Source organism: Schistocerca nitens, chromosome 2 (genome assembly GCF_023898315.1).
Source record: "Schistocerca nitens isolate TAMUIC-IGC-003100 chromosome 2, iqSchNite1.1, whole genome shotgun sequence".
In the NCBI taxonomy this organism is placed as follows: Eukaryota; Metazoa; Arthropoda; class Insecta; order Orthoptera; family Acrididae; genus Schistocerca; species Schistocerca nitens.
The window spans coordinates 1,060,464,801-1,060,485,941 of NC_064615.1; the positions used below are offsets into that span (position 1 = coordinate 1,060,464,801).

A 21,141-nucleotide genomic window follows, 5' to 3' on the forward strand; every position below is an offset into this window, starting at 1 on the left:
TGTCTGTACCATCAAATGAACACTCTTCAAGACACAGATCGCAATTGGTTAAAAATTAAACAGCTTCTTCAAAATAATCCCGTTCACTTGTTGTCGAAATTTTATAAAATACTCAATGAAGTTTTGTTCCATCGAACTTCTCCTTTGATAGGGAAGTGGTGTGTCTGTATTCCTAAAGATTATGTTGAACGTCTCATCTGGTACACTCACCTTTCCTGGGGTCATTATGGCCCGGAGAAGTGTAAATGCAAAATTTCAGGATATTGTTATGAACCTAATCTTCACAAGAAAGCTCACAAGCTGGTAAGAAATTACTCCATTTGCCAAAAGGCGAAACATTTCAACCTACCAAATGCCTTACCTTTAAACCCGATACGTACTGAAAGGCCAAACCAAATCGTCAGTTTAGATTATGCAGGTCCGCTTCCTCAGGAAAGAGGAGGTGTGAAGCATCTGGTCGTATTGTTAGGTCTTTTTGCCAAACATGTAAGACTGTATGCAATGAAGTCATCTAACGCACTTCCACTGATCAGAGGAATTGAAAAGGACTATTTTCCTCGCTTTGTCAAACCTGAATCCATATTATCCGATAACGCATCAACTTTTGTACGGAAAAGGGGGAGAAATTTTCTTACAACCAACAACATCAGGCAAATTTTGATATCCCGATATAGACTGCAGAGTAATCCGACAGCGAGAATCTTCAAAGAGTTCAATCGTTTCATACGAACTTATATTTCAAACTAGCAGACTAGCTAGATTGATTTGGTCACACCCTTTGATGAGATTGGCAATAACCTATCTCACACATCAACAGGTTTCACGGCATCTGAACTAGATTCTAAACGACTAGAAAGAAATGAATGGATAGAACTTATTCCGAAATTACAACACCCTGAAGTAACATTAGACGATAACTTAAGGCAAGCTCTCATATCTTTAACCACTCATGCCAACCTAAGAAAAAAGGTGCATGACAAACCCATTAGCAAAGCTTTATCGTATCGTAACAATGAACGAGTGCTATTAAAGACCCACTTAAAACCATCTCTGATTCATCATAAGAATCGCAAGTGGCAGCACTTATATGAATGAGATAAATTGCCGGCCATAGTGGCCAAGCGGTTCTAGGCGCTACAGTCTGGAACCGCGCGACCGCTACGGTCGCTGGTTCGAATCCTGCCTCGGACATGGATGTGTGTGATGTCCTTAGGTTAGTTAGGTTTAAGTAGTTCTAAGTTCTAGGGGACTGATGACCTTAGCTGTTAAGTCCCATAGTGCTCAGAGCCATTTGAACCATTTGAGATAAATTAAATTGATCATTCGGACCAGAATGACTGCTCATAGATGGCAATTGATTATGGTTGCTTACTCTAACGAGGTTAATGTTATGTTATGAATAAGGCGTGTTTGACAACAATTTCTATAAGACCACCTGTGAAACGCAGCAAACAACGGCAGCAACTTAGCATGTAAGAATCAAGTGAGTCGATAACGACCCAGGTAACAGTAAAGAAATGCGCAACTTAATTATTTTTCTTACTGCACGGTGAAAATCGTATACGTTCATAAAATTTTTCTACAGTGCGGCACAACGGACATACTTAGGTAGATCAGTGGCAAGTAAACTAATTTCGTACTAGAATTATCTATGTCAAACCTTCGAGATACGACGAGTGTTTTAAGAAACCAATTTTACAAATACACATAACAGAAGGTAGCCAACAGACTCTGTTCACTGCTAATGCATGCTTTACGTAATTTGGGGTATCTATAGAGAGATGCCTAGATAGCAGGATCAGACGATACTGAAACTACTATATTGATTTAATTATACTATTTGTCATGAAAAACTAAGGTGGTAATGAATTATTTTTGTTAAACTCATCATTTCATATGTCATTGACATTGTGTCTTCAAATTTCTTCACTCTATTAAATTCTGTTGTGTTTTCCTCCAAACAGCATCCCTACCTTCCTACCTTAGCCACTAGAGAAGCGAATTTTACGGGGTGATTGAGTGCTTGATACGTACAGAGTGTACGTATGGATAGCCGTGACACTTAGGTTGTTGACAGGCTATGCTTATTTTCCGCGAACCGCGAATTCAACTAAGATTTGTTGCATGCAATTGCACGATAGGGAACACCAAGCTTCCCAATTTCCCTGCTGGTAACTTGAACATGAACTGTTCATCACGTCAATAAAGCCACTTTGACTATGTCTTCAATCTAACGACGTAAGTAACAAAGAGAAAATAAAAGAGCTGAACCTCAGAAAAGAGTAACTATTGTAAAAAGAAAAGACTAACAGGATTTCGATTTACATGTAAACCTAATGTGCCTTTGGAAGCACAAACTCTAAACAAGGGACACTTTATTTTTATCCCCCATCATGCCTTGCAGTCACAGAGACTCTTTTTTCTTCGTAAATAATTTTCAGACATAATGTGTATACCAAATGTTAACTGTACTCTGTAGGAATAATGCAGACAAGCAATTAATGGACACGTATATACTGCTGCGTGTGAATTGACTATAGACAAGCAAATACAGGACACGTATAAAAATGTTGCGTGTGAACCTTAACATGACGACCGAATACATGTGGACACGAATTAATAATAAGTGATAACTCCATGGACACATGTGGAATTCCGCGTGTGAAGTAATGTTATGATTACTTGTACCGCGGAACCACGATGTGAAAGCCAAACAGTGCAAGTGAATAATTGTTGTACTTACCTCAACCGGTACTGTACACCCTTCAACAGAAATATTCTTCGCCATAGATGTGGAAGTTGCCATGTCTGGCTGCTCCCGTATTCCCCAGTCGATGAAAGTGTGTAAACTTACAGCACGGCTAGTAGTAACCAAATGCTCTGCTTCTCGCAGAATACTGCAGCCAGCATTGTCGAACCGTCAAGTTATTACCATGTGACTAAACGGACCAAACACTGCGTACGCTGCGCGTTCAACAATCCACATTCCTTTGCACAACGAGCGCGGGCGCCAAATGTGTTTGAAATACTATCAAAATAAACTATGATAAAACAATGAGTGAAGCACTCATACACCTTGTGAAATTATACAAACACTAACCAGAAAAATCTTAAGCTCCACTTTGACAATTGCTACCGCATTCATAGACCAGGCCAAGTAATTACGAAACGTGTCAACAAAAAATAAAACAAGGAAGTTGAATCAATACGAAAGCTAAGCACTCAAGAATGAGACTTTATATACATAAAAAAATTGTTATCCTTACCTAATACAATTTCCTTGTAGACTAAGTTATTAGTAAGTAAGCACATTCTAATACAGAATTTCTCTGTATTTTTCATGTTTGGGAACATGAACCTTCGTCGAAACCACGGCAAAAATATTCCTATAAATGTCACTGTAGAACAAGAACGTCAATTCTCTGTAATATATTTTTCCAAGCATGCACAATGGACCAAGACTTCCTGTGAAGTCAAATAATTTCTTTATTATTTTTAATATTTGTTATCCATGTATAATGACCCTATGTATGTGTATTTTTGTCCTAATTTCACTGACTCTTACTGAGAAATGAACATTTGTTATCTTAGTATATTACATTAGAAAGAGTACAAGTCAATCGCCATGAAATTACTCTGTGAACAAGTCAAATTAATTTCATGTGTACGAATTTATTTACCTTTTATTCCTTATGTCAACTACTTTGTTTAATGTCATATGTATGATTTATTGTAAAGAATTTCAACGAATAATCCTAACTTGTTTCACGAAAACAATAATATTACGACTACGCGTGAGTCGCGATGATCCTCGCCGAGTCACCACTCCTCACGCAGGAAACGATGTAATATTATTGGATTTCAGATACTTTTCAAATTAGATATTTGATATAAAAGAAAAGAACAGCCATCGGGTTGTACTTCATAAAGTTATTAAGCATCTCAGCGCATGTATGAAGAGACGAAATACTTTATAATGTGCGCCTACACCAAGACGAGCGTCCAGCGTTAAAATATTTCATATAAACACTATGACTCGCTGGGCGCAGATATTTAAGTCAGTGCCACAGCGCTCGATAGCAATAAGCTGCGAAACATTTGAAAGAACAATCCATCATTTGTTAAGAATTGTTCTAGAGACTTCAAAAAAATGGTTCGAATGGCTCTGAGCACTATGGGGCTTAACATCTATGGTCATCAGCCCTCTAGAACTTAGAACTACTTAAACCTAACTAACCTAAGGACAGCACACAACACCCAGTCATCACGAGGCAGAGTAAATCCCTGACGCCACCGGGAATCGAACCCGGGAACCCGGGCGTGGGAAGCGAGAACGCTACCGCAGGACCACGAGATGCGGACTCTAGAGACTTCATTACCTGTTTACGTTTGGTCGCCAACTTGTTACGACGTGTCGTGTTCAAATGGCTCTGAGCGCTATGGGACTTTACTGCTGAGGTCATCAGTTTCCTAGAGCTTAGAACTACTTAAACCTAACTAACCTAAGGATATCACACACATCCATGCCCGAGGCAGGATTCTAACCTGCGACCGTAGCGGTCGCGCGGTTCCAGACTGTAGCGCTTAGAACCGCTCGGCCACCCTGGCCGGCGTGTTGTGTAGCACCGCTACAATTTATATTTTATTTAGTGTCAAAAACCATGTAAATCACCAATCAAAACGCTTCAGTAAACCGTGTGACGCTAAAAGGTACTTAAGCGAACGCTAGAAAATTTAATTTTAAGAAATCTCGGACAGACAAAGCAGTGATGGTTGAACTGCTCCATGTATGAGAGCAACATAAAAATGTACGTTTTGTATTCATTGCATATTTGTGGATGTCCATTAGTTTAACGCCTTTGTTCTTTGAGAATATATTGATGCTTTACTTTACATAAAATCTCTGCTTATTCTTTTCTTTAAACTCACCATGATTTTTCAATGTATATAAGCTTTGTTACAGGTTCGCTCTTCATCGCGGTATCTCGATTGTATTCGGGAGGCCATTAACGTGTTCGATTTCCAATCTGATAACTTTTTACAAAATTTCACTGTTTTGCATTCATTTCCATTTTTTTTATTATTCAAATAGGTCCCTTAGGTATTTTCATCGAAGATTCTGATTGCGTGTAGGCAACACGGGTCAAAGCTCAGTCACGAAACAACCTTCGCGTAATCAAACCTTACGTCTCCTGAACACAATTGAGAACCGACGCATCGGCGATCATACATAAATTTTTCTCTCTTTCCAAGTCGTACCAAAAACGTCAAAGCAGAACTGCCGTGAGTGCGCAATCTAGTGTTATAGGCTGCTTTCTTTATCTTGTCGGCAAACATTGCCAGACATTATCATCATTCCTGTTATACTTGATGAAATGTGTGTGAATAGCAAAATCTATAACACTAGAAGTAACAATTGTGGAATTGGTTTCTTCTGTGTTGGCAGATAGTGTTATGGCCTTTGACGATATATGACAAGTGTGTCGTTTTAACTAAGCTACAAGTGTCATAACTTATTTGATACTTTAAATAATGTAGGTATTAAATTCCTTATAGGTTTCCTATGTTCTACTTTCACTGATTTGGTTGACAGTGCAGCGCACAAAACTCTTGTTGTTGGATAGACATACGACGCCTTTCTGTAAAAGGTCAGGTCTTCTGGTGGTTACTAGCAGTTTTTTGTTGTTAAAAAAATGGTTCAAATGGCTCTGAGCACTATGGGACTTAACTGCTCAGGTCATCAGTCCCCTAGAACTTAAAACTACTTAAACCTAACTAACCTAAGGACATCACACACATCCATGCCCGAGGCAGGATTCGAACCTGCGACCGTAGCGGTCGCGCGGTTCCAGACCGTAGCGCCTAGAACCGCTCGGCCACTCCGGCCGGCTTTTGTTGTTAAAGAAAACCATTTTATTCAGTAAATGTCTGTACTTACAAGAGACTGAACTCTCCTGTGATGAACCGTTTCGTACGTGGCAGGGTCCATAAGGAAGTAATTAATCATTTGTTGATTTTTATGGCAGTACATAAACACCCAATTGTAAAAAGCAATGTTACAAATCAGTATAGACGTTAGTATTCGCACTCATCCGATATCGTTTTTAGAAGTATCGCTTGCTGGCCGCGTGAGGCGCTACTATCGGCGTGGATAACAAAAATTATAGTGTTGCGGTCGTTATATGAGACTGTGCTTTCAAGTAACTTAACAGCAAAATCAGATTGAAGAACTCCTTTTTCTTTCTTGTAACGTATCGAAGCTTTACTGGCATTTTTCATTTACGTCAGGATTCTATGTCCCCAACTACAGTGATTTAGAATTAGAAAAGACTCAAGCAAAAACCAGAGTGTCATAATCACTTTTGGTTCTGAAGTTATACAATCACAACAAAGTTAAGCCCCTTCAGGTGTTGGCAGATCACCTCCCACTATCGTTTCCTAATATTATGGTCACCCTCCACTTCAAAAGAGAAAGTAACGATAATATACTGTATACAACTGTGGGAAATTTCTTGACACGTTACGGGGAATCCATACAGTACACAGAAAAAATAATTTCGTTCTGAAATTTGCTAATGTCTGTCCAATCAAATATGTTGCAAAATGAGTCACTACCGCTCAGTGCAAACCAACAATTAAACGTCTACGCAAACAACGCATCACACTATCCTCTTACCGTGTGTAAATATTTCAAATGAAATGAAATGAAATGTCGTGTGGCTAGGGCCTCCCGTCCGGTAGACCGTTCGCCTGGTGCAGGTCTTTCGAATTGACGCCACTTCGGCGACCTGCGCGTCGATGGGGATGAAATGATGATGATTAGGACAACACAACACCCAGTCCCTAAGCGGAGAAAATCTCCGACCCAGCTGGGAATCGAACCCGGGACCTTAGGATTGACATTCCGTCACGCTGACCACTCAGCTACCGGGGCCGGACATCTTTCAAATAAAGACAGCCGACACTCGATTCTCTCAGAACGTGCTAATCGCATACACAAAAACACAGCAAACACTCAGTTATCTCAGGGTCTACTCAACAGGAACGTTAACCCAAGATATATATAACAATTTAGATCAGTATCTGACCGTGACTCACATATGAACAATAAGTGCCTGATCTTAGTGAAGTCCTCTAAACGACCGTTTCTATCATCTGACAAATTATTTAAGCCGGCTCTTTACACAATTACTTAGCAAGATATCCCTTATTAGAAATTCAATGATTAACATTGGGAACCACTAAACAGTAATTCAACGGCAGAAACTCGCAGCTCTAAACAAATCGACTGTAGCGGGCCAATAACCGCTCTGACCTGCACGTCCCGAAGCTCACAGTACGTTCCACCATTCCGCTGTGATTATCCGTCCAGCGGCTAACTGTAACTGACACCACGCCTCCTCCACTGAGAAATCCAAGTGTGAACCTGACTCTCCAGCATGACTCCTCCACTATAGCTGACAATAAGACTGACTCAAACAATCGCATAGCGCTGCCACTACTTATAAAAATTAAATCGTTACATCACATGGCCGTAGTATCTTCTTCTCGGGCCCAGCTTCCACCACTACAGGACCGATGCTGGTATGATCTCTGTCGTTCGCTTTTTTACTGATGCAATTCATTACTTCTGCATAGGTACTCTACAGTAAACTTCAAACAGTTACATTTAACCAAATTTTTAAAATAATAGATGAACAATACTCGGCATACACCGACGTAAGTCCTTCTCCTGCGGTAATAAGTAACAACAACGAAATTATTTTGACAACTAAAGGGCATCAAATCTTCCATTTACCCGTCAAAGCTGGCACGTATCCTTTCATTGTGTTGGAAATCGGCGATGGAATCTGCGCGGCATTATTTTGAACCGGCTACTTTCTGCAGCTCGTCCACGGTTCTTCCCCCGTCTGGCCATGCATTAGGTTCTCTGCACTTCCCGTAAAGCACTTCGATGGAACGGCGGGATGGGTGTTTCAGTTTCTCTCTTCCTCCTTCTCTTTTCTGCCATTTATCCTGTCACACGGGCCTCGCTGTTTCAGTCGTTTGCAAATTTCATTTTATTGTTTCAATTTTGAGACCGGATGCTGTTCCTGAGGAGACACTCGTCAAGAAACCTAACGGAGTAAGTCATGCGCTACGTCTGTCGCCGAATCACGTAAACGTCGTTCTATGTGTATCATATTTTTGTTTGTGTATCGGACCAACCCAGAATTTACGTAAACCAGCGTGGGAAAGAGATGCTTCTTTGAATGAACTCACGTAATTTTAGGTGGAAATTCAGAAATTTATGTATATGTTTCAGATTATTCTTCCATCCTCATATGAATTTACATAATTTTGTACGGAGAGTGTATAATGAAAACAGGATTCGAAAAAAGCAGCCTGCGGTGAAACAGAGTGCCACAAATTACACGGAGAACTCGTATGTACATATACGACCCCTTGTTAATCAAGTAAACTCTCCAGTTGATTTGTGATTGGGTTCAGAACTTTCTATGAAACAGTACTGAATATGTTATTTAAAACAGGACTACATCTGGAAATGGGTTGTGTTGGAAGCTTCGTAATACTTTTCGCAGACGATGCTGTTGTGTATATGGAAGCGGTAACTCTAGAAGACTGCAGCGTAGCACAAAAAAAGAACTGTGGAGCATCAGTGATTGGTGCACAGACTGCCAGTAGATCCGTAACAAAAATAAATGTTTATGGAATATTCCGTCGGTTCTTAGAGGAACATAGACGTACTCAATACTTAAATAAACGGTATTAATCTTCCACAATAATATTTATTAAATAGTTCGTTATGAACCGGCTTTCGGATTCTTAAGTCATCGTCAGATAACTTAGTACTAAACAGATAATCCACACTGTTTCGGCGAGAGTTCATAATAGTACAAAGATTGATGCAGACAGGTATGTGACATTTTATGAATAAAATGTCACATACCTGAGACCGATCGTTAGCGCTCCTGGATCACCGACATATAAACTGGCAAAACACTTGGCCTCTCTGCTCAAACCACACGTGGGGAAGACCGACACATACATTAAGGACTCAGGACATTTCATTGAGAAGCTGAAGAAACTGAAACTTGCACCAAACGACATCCTGGTCAGCTTTGATGTTGTTTCGTTATTTACGAATGTGCCACTCAGTGACGCTCTGGAGCACATCGGTTCCATTTTCCCGCTAGACATCAGAAAGCTCTTCCATGCATGTCTCACCACGAGCTATTTCACGTGGAATGGCGACTTCTACGAACAGCTGGAAGGCGTCGCCATGGGTAGTCCTCTCAGTCCAGTGGTGGCCAACTTCTTCATGGAACAATTCGAAGCACAGGCACTGGACTCGGCGACTTGCAAACCTAAGGTGTGGTACAGGTACGTCGATGATACTTTCGTGGTGTGGAGCCATGGTGAAGAACAGATCGGTGACTTCCTAAGACACTTGAACAGCCTCCATGCCAACATAACATTTACCATGGAAGTAGAAAAGGTCAAGAAACTGCCTTTCTGCCATACATTCCCAGAGTAACGGACAGAATCGGCCGTATATTGCGCAAACATGGCGTAAAGACGATTTTCAAACCGACAAGGAAGATCAAAGAGTGTCTTAGATCGGCGAAGGAGAAAAGAGACCCACTTGCAATGTCGGGAATATATCGCATACCATGCACATGCGGAAAAGTTTATGTCGGAATGACTGGACGATCCATTAACACCAGGATCAAGGAGCATAAGCGACATTGCAGGATGGGGGAGGTGGAGAAATCGGCCGTGGCAGAACACGCACTGAATGAGACCGACCACGTAATAAAATTCGCCGACACGGAAGTTCTGACTGTAGAGAACCACTATCACACGCGCTTGTTCAGAGAAGCTGCAGAAATACAAAAACACGCGAACAGTTTGTACAAGAAAGAAGAAAGCCTTAAGGTAAACGTATCCTGGCTTCCCGTACTGCAGCGAACGACCGTCGCAGGTAGCAAGAGGAGAACCGCACCGGAAATGACCGCGGAGAAGCCCTCAGACGTTGGCGCGCCAGGTACATATAGTCTGCGGCCGCGAGCTCGGCTCCAGTTCACCACCGGCAATGGAGGGTGAAGCTTTGACAATGCCAGCCACTCGCGCTGGCGAAACGTCAGAAAAATCATTAGATAAACGTCGGCCGAAGAACCCGAGACAGAAGCCAATAGGCAGTTTGTCAACAAGTGGCCACGAAAGCCTCAACAATTTTGTATTTTATGAATATGTCGATACAAGAGATATGCGTAATATAATGCCCAAAGTAACTCTGAAATATTAAATCATGCATTACAGTATATCCGAATCCTAAAACTGTATGAATGTATAAGCCAAATATGTTGCACTAGTTAGTAAAGGACAAACTGGTAAAAGTGACGATGAGGCCGGAAAATGGGGGGGCTTAGGAAGAAGTCTATGGACTGTGGATATGGAACAGTTACAAATCTCTTATCTAATGGGGAGAGATGTAATAGCTGACTGCCGCTACTTTAGTAAGGGTGAGTAATTTATTTAATTTAATCGTATGGCTAGCCCGCCCTTCGCCCCCCCTCCGTCGGACACACCGTTCGCCGGCTACCGGTCTTTCAATTTGCATTTCCGAAACGGCTAGCTTTGTAAACTGGTAGTCTGCCGCCGTGGTTGAAGTATACCGTGTATGACAAAACGGCGCTATCCAATACCGGGGCCGAGGCAACCGTGATGGAGCACAGGACATACATGACAGTGATGGACGACGGCTGTGGAGATGCGTACAGGCGAATAGACGTGTAGCTGTTGAATATCCGACTGCCCAGGTGAACCAAGGAGCAATGTCTCTTCAACGACCGTCCAGCGAACGTTGCTGCGTATGGGCCTCCGCCATAGGCCTCTGGAACATGCATCCCTGCTGACTGCCGTTCATCGGCGACGTGGGCTGGAATTTGCTGGCCAGTACGGCTCCAGGTGGCCTTTTCAAATTAATCATATTTTATGGTCCGTCGGACAGATGGGTGTTGGTGTGTATATCATGAAACATCTGAAAGCAAATACCGTGCAACAGACGTGGAATGTGTCTAGGCTGGTGGAGAGAGCATTAGGTCCTGGGAATGTTTGCATGGCATTTCCTGGGTGGTCTCGTCATTCTGGGATGCACAGTGGATCAACACAAGTATGCATATATTCTTGGAGACCATGCCAGCCGCTACATACCGTTTGAGTTTCCCTCGGCACGATGGCATCTACCAGCAGGATAACGTAACGTGTCACACAGTTCGCACTGTACGTGCTTCGTTCGAAGAGAATCACTATGAGTTTACCGCACTTCCCTGGCGACCAAATTTGTCGGATTTTAAACCAACGGGATTCTGTGGGGCCACCTCGATCGGCCTGTTCGCCACCTCGATCGGCCTGTTCGCGCCTCAATCGACAAACCAGAGCAGCAGGCTACAGCAGGGGAGTCGAAGTAGCTCCACATCCCTGCAGGTACCTTCCAGAACCTCGCTGACTCCCTCCCTGGCATTTCGCAGCCGTCCGTGCTGCAAAAGTTGATTATTCAGGTTTTTAACAGGTGGTCACATCGATATGACTGGACGATATATATAGAAGTAACCGGTCGGAGTAACCTAAAGTGGAATGGGTGCATAAAGTCAATTGTAGGAAAAGCGGATGCCAGGATGAGATATACTGGAAAAATCTTAAGGATTTTCACGATATAAATGGGTTATAGAACGCTTCTTCGATCGATTATCAAGTACCAGTCTGGGCTTAGTGCCAAGTAGTATTAATAGAAGAGAGAGAACAGATCCAAGGAAGAACTGCAGGCTTCGTTATGAGATTGTTTAATAGGCGCGAGAACGCGCGGAAAATGCTCGATAAATTCCAGCTGTCGCTACGAAAAAGGCGTTGTGTGTCATGGAGAGGTCTACTGTTCAATTTTCAAGAACATACGTTGGGGGAAATGTAGGGCGACCTATTACTTCCTCCAATATACGTCTCGCGAAATGACTGTTAAAGTCTAGAGGCAGTATTTCTTTCTGCGCACCTTTCACGTATGGAACAGAGAAGGGTTACTGTTATAGTGCTGCCCTCAGCCATACTTCGTAAGGTGGCCTTCGGTATACAAATTTAAATGCAGAGGTAGTTGGAGGTACTATCCTGAGTGGGTTGCAATTTTTTTATGTACTTCAGTAAAGATACGTAAGAACCATGGTTAGCCCAAACCTAAAATTTCCTTCCTCATCACCGGCAATTCATTCTCCACTGACCCTTCTGTCTAAAAGTCTTCCCAATATCGTGGATATTTTTGTCTACTCTCAGGTACAATGTGTGAGAACTGCGGATCTCCCTTTTTCATCAGACAACGGAGGGTGCACTGATTTTGCGTGTAGTATCGCTGCAGCGGCCTGGAATCGAACTGCGGCGCTCCGGAGGGAGAGGGCGCTGTGTTTGACGTGGCTGTTTGCGCCCCGGTCGCACCCGCGGCCGTCCGATCACGTAGCAGATGTTTGCCGTCTCGCGCCACGAGGTAAACGCCCCGTGCAAACACCGATATTTACCTGTGAGCCATTGTGGTCGTTCCGATACGGCGCGTGTTATTTTCCGATTGTCCTATTTGTTAATGGAACGCGGGCACGGGGAGTCGGCTCGATATCTTGGACACAAAAGAACGGCCGTCAAGACGCTAAGACTTCCGATGTACTAAGAGACCATGCCAACTGTAGACCGGCAACTAATTCGGACACGTGACTACGTACATCCACGTTCCTGTTCAAAGTAGCACGCCTTGTTACCTCGCTGTACCAACACGGATATTAATCGTGGGAAATGTAGTCGCTAGTCGCGGGAGGATGCGACGGCTTGCTGTTTTTGTTTATTTATTTTTTATGGGGGGGGGGGGGAGGGGGGGGAGTGTCATCACTTTCCTGAATGCTTTGAGTGGTCCGCCACGAATTCCTATCCTGGGCTAACCTCGTCATCTAAGAGAGTAGCACTTTCACCCTATGTCCTCAGTTACTTTATGGATGTGTTCAAGTCTCTATCTTGCTCTTCAGTTTTTACTCTCTACAGCTTCCTCTAGCACCCTGATGTCTTAACAGATGTCCTATTATTATATCCCTTCTGTCCATTCTTCTTGTCACTGTTTTAAATGTATTCCTTTCCTCGCCGATTCTGGAGAGACCCACCTCATTTTTTTACCTTTCAGTCCACCTATTTTTCAACATTCTTCTGCAGTACCATATCTCAAATACTTTGATTCTTTTCTGTTCCGATTTTTCCCCCAGTCGCTCACTGCCATAAGACGATGTGCTCCAAACGTACATTCTCAGATATTTCTTTCTCAAATTACGACCTACATTTGATACTAGTAGACTTCTCTTGGCAGGAATGCCATTTTTGCCAGTGCTACTCTGCTTATTATGTTCTCCTTGCTCCGTCCGTCATAGATTACTTTGATTCGAATGTAGTATAATTCCTTAACTTTGTCCGCTTCATGATCACCAGTTTTGATGTTAAGTTTCTGGGTATTCTCATTTCTGCTGGACCTCATTATCTTTGACAGTTTTCCAGTTTACTCTCAATCCATATTCTGTACTCATTAGACCGTTAATTTCATCCAATGTATCTTGCGATCGTTCTTCACAATCACTGAGGATAGCAATGCCATCAGCGAATCTTCTCAAGTATATCCGTTCTCCTGCAACTTAAATCCCACCCTTGAACCTTTCTTTAAGTAACGTCATTGCTTCTTCGATGCCTCAAGCTGGGCTTGGAAGAGTACATCCCTGTCTTACACCCTTTTTAATCGGAGCACTTCGTTGTTATTCTTCAAAACTAGTTCCCTCTTGATTCTTGTACATATTGTGCGTTACCCGCCTTTCCGTACGACTTACCCATATTTTTCTCAGAATTTATGGTTTTTTCCGGGTCGATAAATCCTACGAAGTGTCTTGATTTTCTTCAGTCTTGTTTCCATTATCAACCGCAACTTCAGAACAGCCTCTCTGCTGCTTTCAACCTTCCTAAAACTAAACTTGTCATGTGTCAGCTCCTCAACTTTGCTTTCCTTTCTTTTGTATATTATTCTTGTCTGCAGCTTGCTGATTCGTCATTAAATTTTATGATGATGGGACGGAGAATAGTGTGTCAGTGCTGACAGAGAAGGGAACGGAATATGTGAATAAATGTTGACGTGCCAAAGCAAAACAGTTGAAAAAGTCGATAGTGTGTAGATCGTGGAAAGGCGATCACAATGAACGGATCTGAAGTATCTTGACCAAAGAAAACGATATAAGCGTAAGCAATAAATGCTTTACTGACGATATGGATAAATGATGTATTAGTGGCATCTTCTCTGGCACTACGAACAATACGAGGAATTAATAGTATTTTCTTTGCAAAAACTTCACGGCTTTGGTAGTACAGAACGGGACCTCTAGGCTCCAAAGAAAAACTCTGAGAAATATAGTTCCGTCTACGGGATATTTTTTAATAACTGCCAAAATAAACTATTTATCATCTATAAAAGAGACGATAAAATTTCCAAGAAAGCAAAGTACATTGGATTTTCAAAGAGAATTTGACTAACAGTGTTAGAGAGGCCAGCGTTTTATTTAGGGGAAACGTGGATTCATACACCTTAGACTGTTAATAAGAGACGGTAAAGTGGCAGAATGCGAAGAGTATTGCCAAATAAAATTGCCGGTTAACGTTTAATTGATATGCACGCAGGCAGTGATGTGAGTTTGGTTTCGCTTTCAGTAGTGTCATATTGTCATATGCGTGAAACTTCGTACTATGGCACAGGTATTTACAGATTTTTTTTTAATGTGTGGAGACCCAGATTATTACATGGTAATTTCCAGTAGAACAGTGATTTTTGATACCTCTCCATGCCACAAATTGCGGTAGGATAAATCACTTTCCTCTACTTCGCTAAAAAGTATATGCAGTCATCGCGGGCCTATATTCACATTTAAGGAAAGCTGAACTTTTGGCGTTAATTTGGAAACACCAACCTTTCTCTGTAGATTTCACTGACTTAATTTTAGAAAAAAATGGATTTGCTCTCCTACTACCGTCATAGCTTGAGAACAGATCTGTAACTGAAAAAAGTAAACGGCTGATACTCTTACTACTCTGAGCTCAGAATGTAGAAAATTGATGTGTCAGAGGTAAAAAAGTGTGCGATGACTACCGATAGAGGGATTCAGTAATGGAGTCAGTGACTGTTAATGACAGACAACGAAACGAGAGAAATTTCTGGTGAAGATACTGACATCACCTTGAAAAATTGTTTTATGGTTACAACGTGATCAGCTATTGTAAGATGCAAAGTATTCTACATCCCGAGTTAGTTCATGCTGTAAACGGTACTATGAGGTGTGTGTAAACGCGTAGCATGTGACAGAGCTTCATTTGTAAGAGTCACTGCCTACCCTTCCTGCGTGTCAACTTCACTGGCACCCTGGCAGGTCTCTGAGGTACACTACCTGACAATACAAGTGATGCATTCAGAAGAAGCCGACAGATGTCAATGTGTCTTCGTACACGCACGTATCATAGTCGGGTATGTAAATAATTACAATCGCAATTCTCTAGAACGGACATTAGAGTGCATTAGCGCAGTTCGTGTTTAGTGTTGTTACCAGGCGTGCGAAGTGTACAACGTGATTCACGAAAATATGCAAATATTTGAATATGTTATTCTATAAGAAAAACTAAAGAAATCAGTTTATATAAACAAAAGTGAGCAAATGTTTAGTTACAGAGTTACGTCCAATAAAATATTTTGCCTGAAATTTAGCAAAAAATGGCTCTGAGCACTACGGGACTCAACATCTTAGGTCATAAGTCCCCTATAACTTAGAACTACTTAAACCTAACTAACCTAAGGACATCACACACATCCATGCCCGAGGCAGGATTCGAACCTGCGACCGTAGCAGTCCCGCGGTTCCGGACTGCAGCGCCAGAACCGCACGGCCACCGCGGCCGGCCTAAAATTTAGCAACTTCGCTAATATGAAGCTATCGCAAAACTTTACGAGGTTAAAGTAAGGCACGATTTCCATTAATTTTTTTGTTATTGGTCTGGTGAATCTAATAAAACATGTCCCACACGTGTATCTGCAGTAGTTTTCCAGAACATCCAGAGAAGCGAAGATTATTATACAAGTAAATTTGTCTACTTTCCATTAAGAATGTGAAACGTTTATGTCATTGTTGGGAACCGTTAGTGAGGTTTCAGTCGGTTCCTAACCTTGAAACGAGTTAGTTTTCTGTATTGATCGGCGAAAGAACATAATAACAACCGTGTAAGCCGGCCGGTGTGGCCGTGCGGTTAAAGGCGCTTCAGTCTGGAACCGCGTGACCGCTACGGTCGCAGGTTCGAATCCTGCCTCGGGCATGGATGTGTGTGATGTCCTTAGGTTAGTTAGGTTTAAGTAGTTCTAAGTTCTAGGGGACTGATGACCACAGCAGTTAAGTCCCATAGTGCTCAGAGCCATTTGAACCATTTTGAACAACAGTGTATTTAAGTGAAATCACATAATAACTGTTGTAGTTGGCAGGTTATTTATGAAATAGGGATCTCTTTCAAATTTACGACAGAGGAATACGCCGATATGACGTTTATTTATGGCAAATGTGATGGTAATGCTACAGCTGCGGTTAATCAATATCGCTTAGGTTATCCGGCTCGAAGGATTCCGAATGCACGAACCATTAGCGGAGTATTTCAAATGTTACGGGAGACAGGTTCTCTAGCTACCGTTCATAAACAGTACGAGCTCTCGAAACGTGAAGACGATGATGAGGATATTATGGATTGCACCAGTACACGACGTAAGTCTCAACGATTAGGCACTTCGCAATCTCAGGTATGGCGTACACTGAAGTACAACAATCTGTATCCTTACCATAAACAAAAAGTGCATCATTTACATCCTGGAGATCCTGCCCTTCGGCTTGGAGTTGCGCAGCTGGTGAAATACTAATCGGCGTTACACAAATAAATTTTATTTACTGATGAGGCACAGTGTAATCGAGATAGTATAAACAATTTACATAACCAGCATGTATGGTCTGAAGTAAACCCACATGCAACAGTGCAACGCAATTTCCAGCAACGATTTAGCATAAATGTGTGGTTTTGTATAATCAACACACACTTTATTGGACCATTCATTTTACTAGGACGTTTAACTGGCGAGACGTACTTACAATTCCTTCAAGAAGAAGTGCCCCACTTGCTCGACGATGTTCCACTTGCTACGCGATTGCAAATGTATTTCCAACATGACGGCGCGCCGCCACAGTTCACCAACGCCGTTACTACACATTTAAATGAACACTTTCCCCAGAAATGGATTGGTCGTGGTGCTACACCTCTGTGGCCATCCAGATCGGCAGATTTAACACCAATGGATTTCTGTGTATGGGGATGGATGGAAGACATAGTTTATGGGGACAAAGTCAATATACGTGAGGCATTACTTGCTCTCATTATGAATTCAATAGACGACATTAAGAACAACCCTGTGAAACCGAAATGAGTAACAAAATCTGTGCATACACGTGCAGCTAAATTCATTTAACTCGGTGGAGACATTTTTGAACATTAATTTTAATGTACTGTGAAATTGTATGTACTCTGTACAACTTCCTTAACACTTAGCTTCGTTTTTCCTGGTTTAACATGAATTCACGTGTGCTATGGTATTAATAAAAGCAGATTATCTGACACACTCATAGTTTCAGTTACCATTATTACTATACTTTTTCGAAAATTAAATTCTCTACTGCTTCGGTTGAAAACTTCGTGCAGTTGACTGGAATTTAAAGAACAAATTGGGCCAAGTATTTAATAAATTAAAAAAGAATTACGAAATTACGTCTTTGCTTCTCTGTATGTTCTGGAAACCTACTGCAGATACACAGTTTGGACATGTTTTATTAGATTCACCAGATCAGTAACAACAAAATGAATTGAAATAGTGCTTGACTTTAACCTCGTACAGTTTTGCGATGGTTTCATATGAGCGAAGTTGCTAAATTTGCCGGCCGGAATGACCGTGCGGTTCTAGGCGCTACGGTCTGGAGCCGAGCGACCGCTACAGTCACAGGTTCGAATCCTGCCTCGGGCATGGATGTGTGTGATGCCCTTAGGTTAGTTAGGTTTAATTAGTTCTAAGTTCTAGGCGACTGATGACCTCAGAAGTTAGGTCGCATAGTGCTCAGAGCCATTTGAAACATTTTTTTTTTTTTTTTTGCTAAATTTCAGGCAACATCTTTAATTAGCCGTAACTCCGTAACTAAACATTTGCGGACCTATGTTTATGGGAACTTTTTTCTTTAGTTTTACTTGTAGAGTAACATATTAAAATATTGCATACCATCGCGAATCACCCTGTATAGGTTGTCCCAGGAGTGATAGTCAGTATTGAGGGATATGTCAATACCGTTCCTTCGAATTAAAAAAGTTTGGTAAACATGGGCTCTAAAATGCATACCTTAACAGCTATGGCCCTTTCATCTTCGATAGTGTGAGACTAATCTCCTGGTGTTAAAGCACTTTGCTTTCCATATTTTGAGAGGTAGTAGTACGGACCAAAACAAGAAGAAAAGTGCGGTAAAAATGGACCCTGAAGTGCATACCGTAAGAGCTATGAGCATTTTTTCATTTTCGCTAATGTGAAACACATGTTTTCTGCTGAACAAGTGCTCATAGCTTCAAGGGTTTGCACTTTAGAGCCCATATTTACGGACAATTTTTTTCTTCTTTTCGTCCAAACTACCTCCTTCCAAAATATGGAAAGCAAAGGGCTTGCAGTAGAAGAGATTCGCTTCACAGTATCAAAGATGAAGAAGTGGTCATAGCTCTTAAGATATGTATTTCAGGGCCATGATCACTAGACCTTTTTGCTTCGAATGGTCACTCGTATCATATCCCTGAATATTGAACATTTCTCCTGGGACATGCTCTGTAAGGGTGCGTGAACGCCGTAATATACTGAGTGAACACTACGAAGGACAGAGAGATGCCGTGTTCTCGTGGCGTTGTCAGCACCTGACAGCGTTCGAAAGGAGCCTCATTTTTGGTCTCCATTTGACCCGCTTGTCCAATCGCGCAGTATCCAGGTCTGTGGGGCTCTCAGATGTGACAAGCGCCCGGTGCTGGACTGCATAGGAAAGTGAGGGCAGGCGTACTTTTCGTCACGTTTCCTATCCACCACGTCTGCCCACCACAAGTGGGGCTCGACGTACTGTACACCAGGAACCTCGCAACCCGTTTAGGTCTGTGACTGCTATCCGAGAACAAGTAACTGCCTGCCTGTTACACTACTGGTTCGAGATTAGAAGCATCGGGACTAAGGAGTTACCGTCCCATTTGAAGAGACACAGTCGTTTTACTCCTTGCGTCATTATGTGGGGAGCCAGAGGATAAGACTTCTGGTCACGTCCGGTAATGACAGGGAAATCTGGCGACACAATGGCACGTCGCGTACGTCTTGCGACCTCCTGTATTATCTCCAATGCGACAGTATGGTTGTGCGATTTTTCAAGAGGACAATGCTTGTCAAGGCAGGCGTCTCTATGAACTGTCTGCGTAATATTTAAGAGTCCTCTGACCAGAAAGATCCAATATCTGTCCCGATAGAATCTATGAGGGACCAGTTTGGACGTCAATTCCTCCAGTACCCGCAATATCAAGGACCAGTTACACCTATTGCAGGCCACCTTCCCTGGGGAGGGGGTACAACAGTTGTATGACACTCCTCCCATCAGAATCAGCCCTGTATCCAGGACCGAGGTATGTGACGTCATACTGATGAGTAGGCTCATACTGCCAAGTTCTTTGTAAATACGTCTTGATTTTGTAATCGCCGTAGTAACATTACGAACCCGTGAAATTTAATTTCGTTTCATTCTCAGGTGAGGCAGAGCAATTGAACAGTTATCTCCATTATAGACAGACGAAAGGCCCCAAAAAGAATTGTGCTAACCCTGAATGTGGAAAATGTAGCAAAACTGCACAGCTGGCGCACCTCCAGTAGATCGTCGTTTCGTGTTGACCGAAAGCCGTTTAATAAACACTCTTATCTCAGTGTTCAGCTCCGTAGCGGAACCCTTGTACATTCCACATCTCGTTGTTTTCTTTGATATGCAGACTGTAACAGCTTCCTGAGGACAACTGAGTACGTGCTGTCCGTCGCCCAGAATACCATGAGACAGACCGTGCGTCACAGGAACGTAAAAATAAGCTGTGTGTAATATGGGCACAGTAGGAAAATGTGCCCCTGGGCCTTCAAACTGGAAAAATACACAGGAAAAAAAGATTACTTCTGTAGAATATTATGACTATGTGATAAATTTATTCGTTACCTTATTTCACACACTCCACTTCTCGGACAACAGGATGGCCTAAAATACGTAGAGGTAAGGCAGAACAAACTGAATCGTTCTTTCTTACGACTCAACCCATTCCGTACCGACAGTCTTTTACATGACGGGAAGGTATCAGTCATAGCAAGTATAATGGCTTTAACTTTTATGGGAGACATATTTGCTCAGGTATTACTGCCATGAAGTAATTGGTAGTAGCTACCATTTCTCTAGCAAACATTAATAATTTTCTCTTACGATTTACAGCTGTGTAAATTAACTGTGCCTGAAAAGTATACACTAGTAATGTCAGAAGCGGCGATTCACTGATAAAAGCACGAATTTCGACGCAGTCTGAATAAAAGTTAGACAAAAAAAAATGTTTCAAATGGCTCTGAGCACTATGGGACTTAACATCTAAGGTCATCAGTCCCCTAGAACTTAGAACTACTTAAACCTAACTAAACTAAGGATATCACACACATCCATGCCAGAGGCAGGATTCGAACCTGCGACCGTAGCGGTCGTGCGGTTCCAGACTGAAGCGCCTAGAACCGCTCGGCCAAAAGTTAGACATATTGTGTCAACAATGACTGCAACTACGACTGTATGCAGGAACATCGTCGCAGATAAACGAAAAGAAACAACTTTTTTTCAAAACTGTGAGTACATAAACATTGTAGTCCTTTGAAGCATATTGTAATGAAGAAGTTTTTGTTCAAACAACATTTAAAAAGAGCGCCAGCGTTCT

General features: G+C 42.1%; 1 protein-coding gene across 1 annotated transcript in view; it reads right to left on the minus strand.

The window, feature by feature from the left end:
* The window catches only part of LOC126237422 (hemocyanin-like), a 211,524-nt gene that overhangs the window by 126,953 nt on the left and 63,430 nt on the right, over positions 1-21,141 (minus strand). The window lies entirely within an intron of this gene.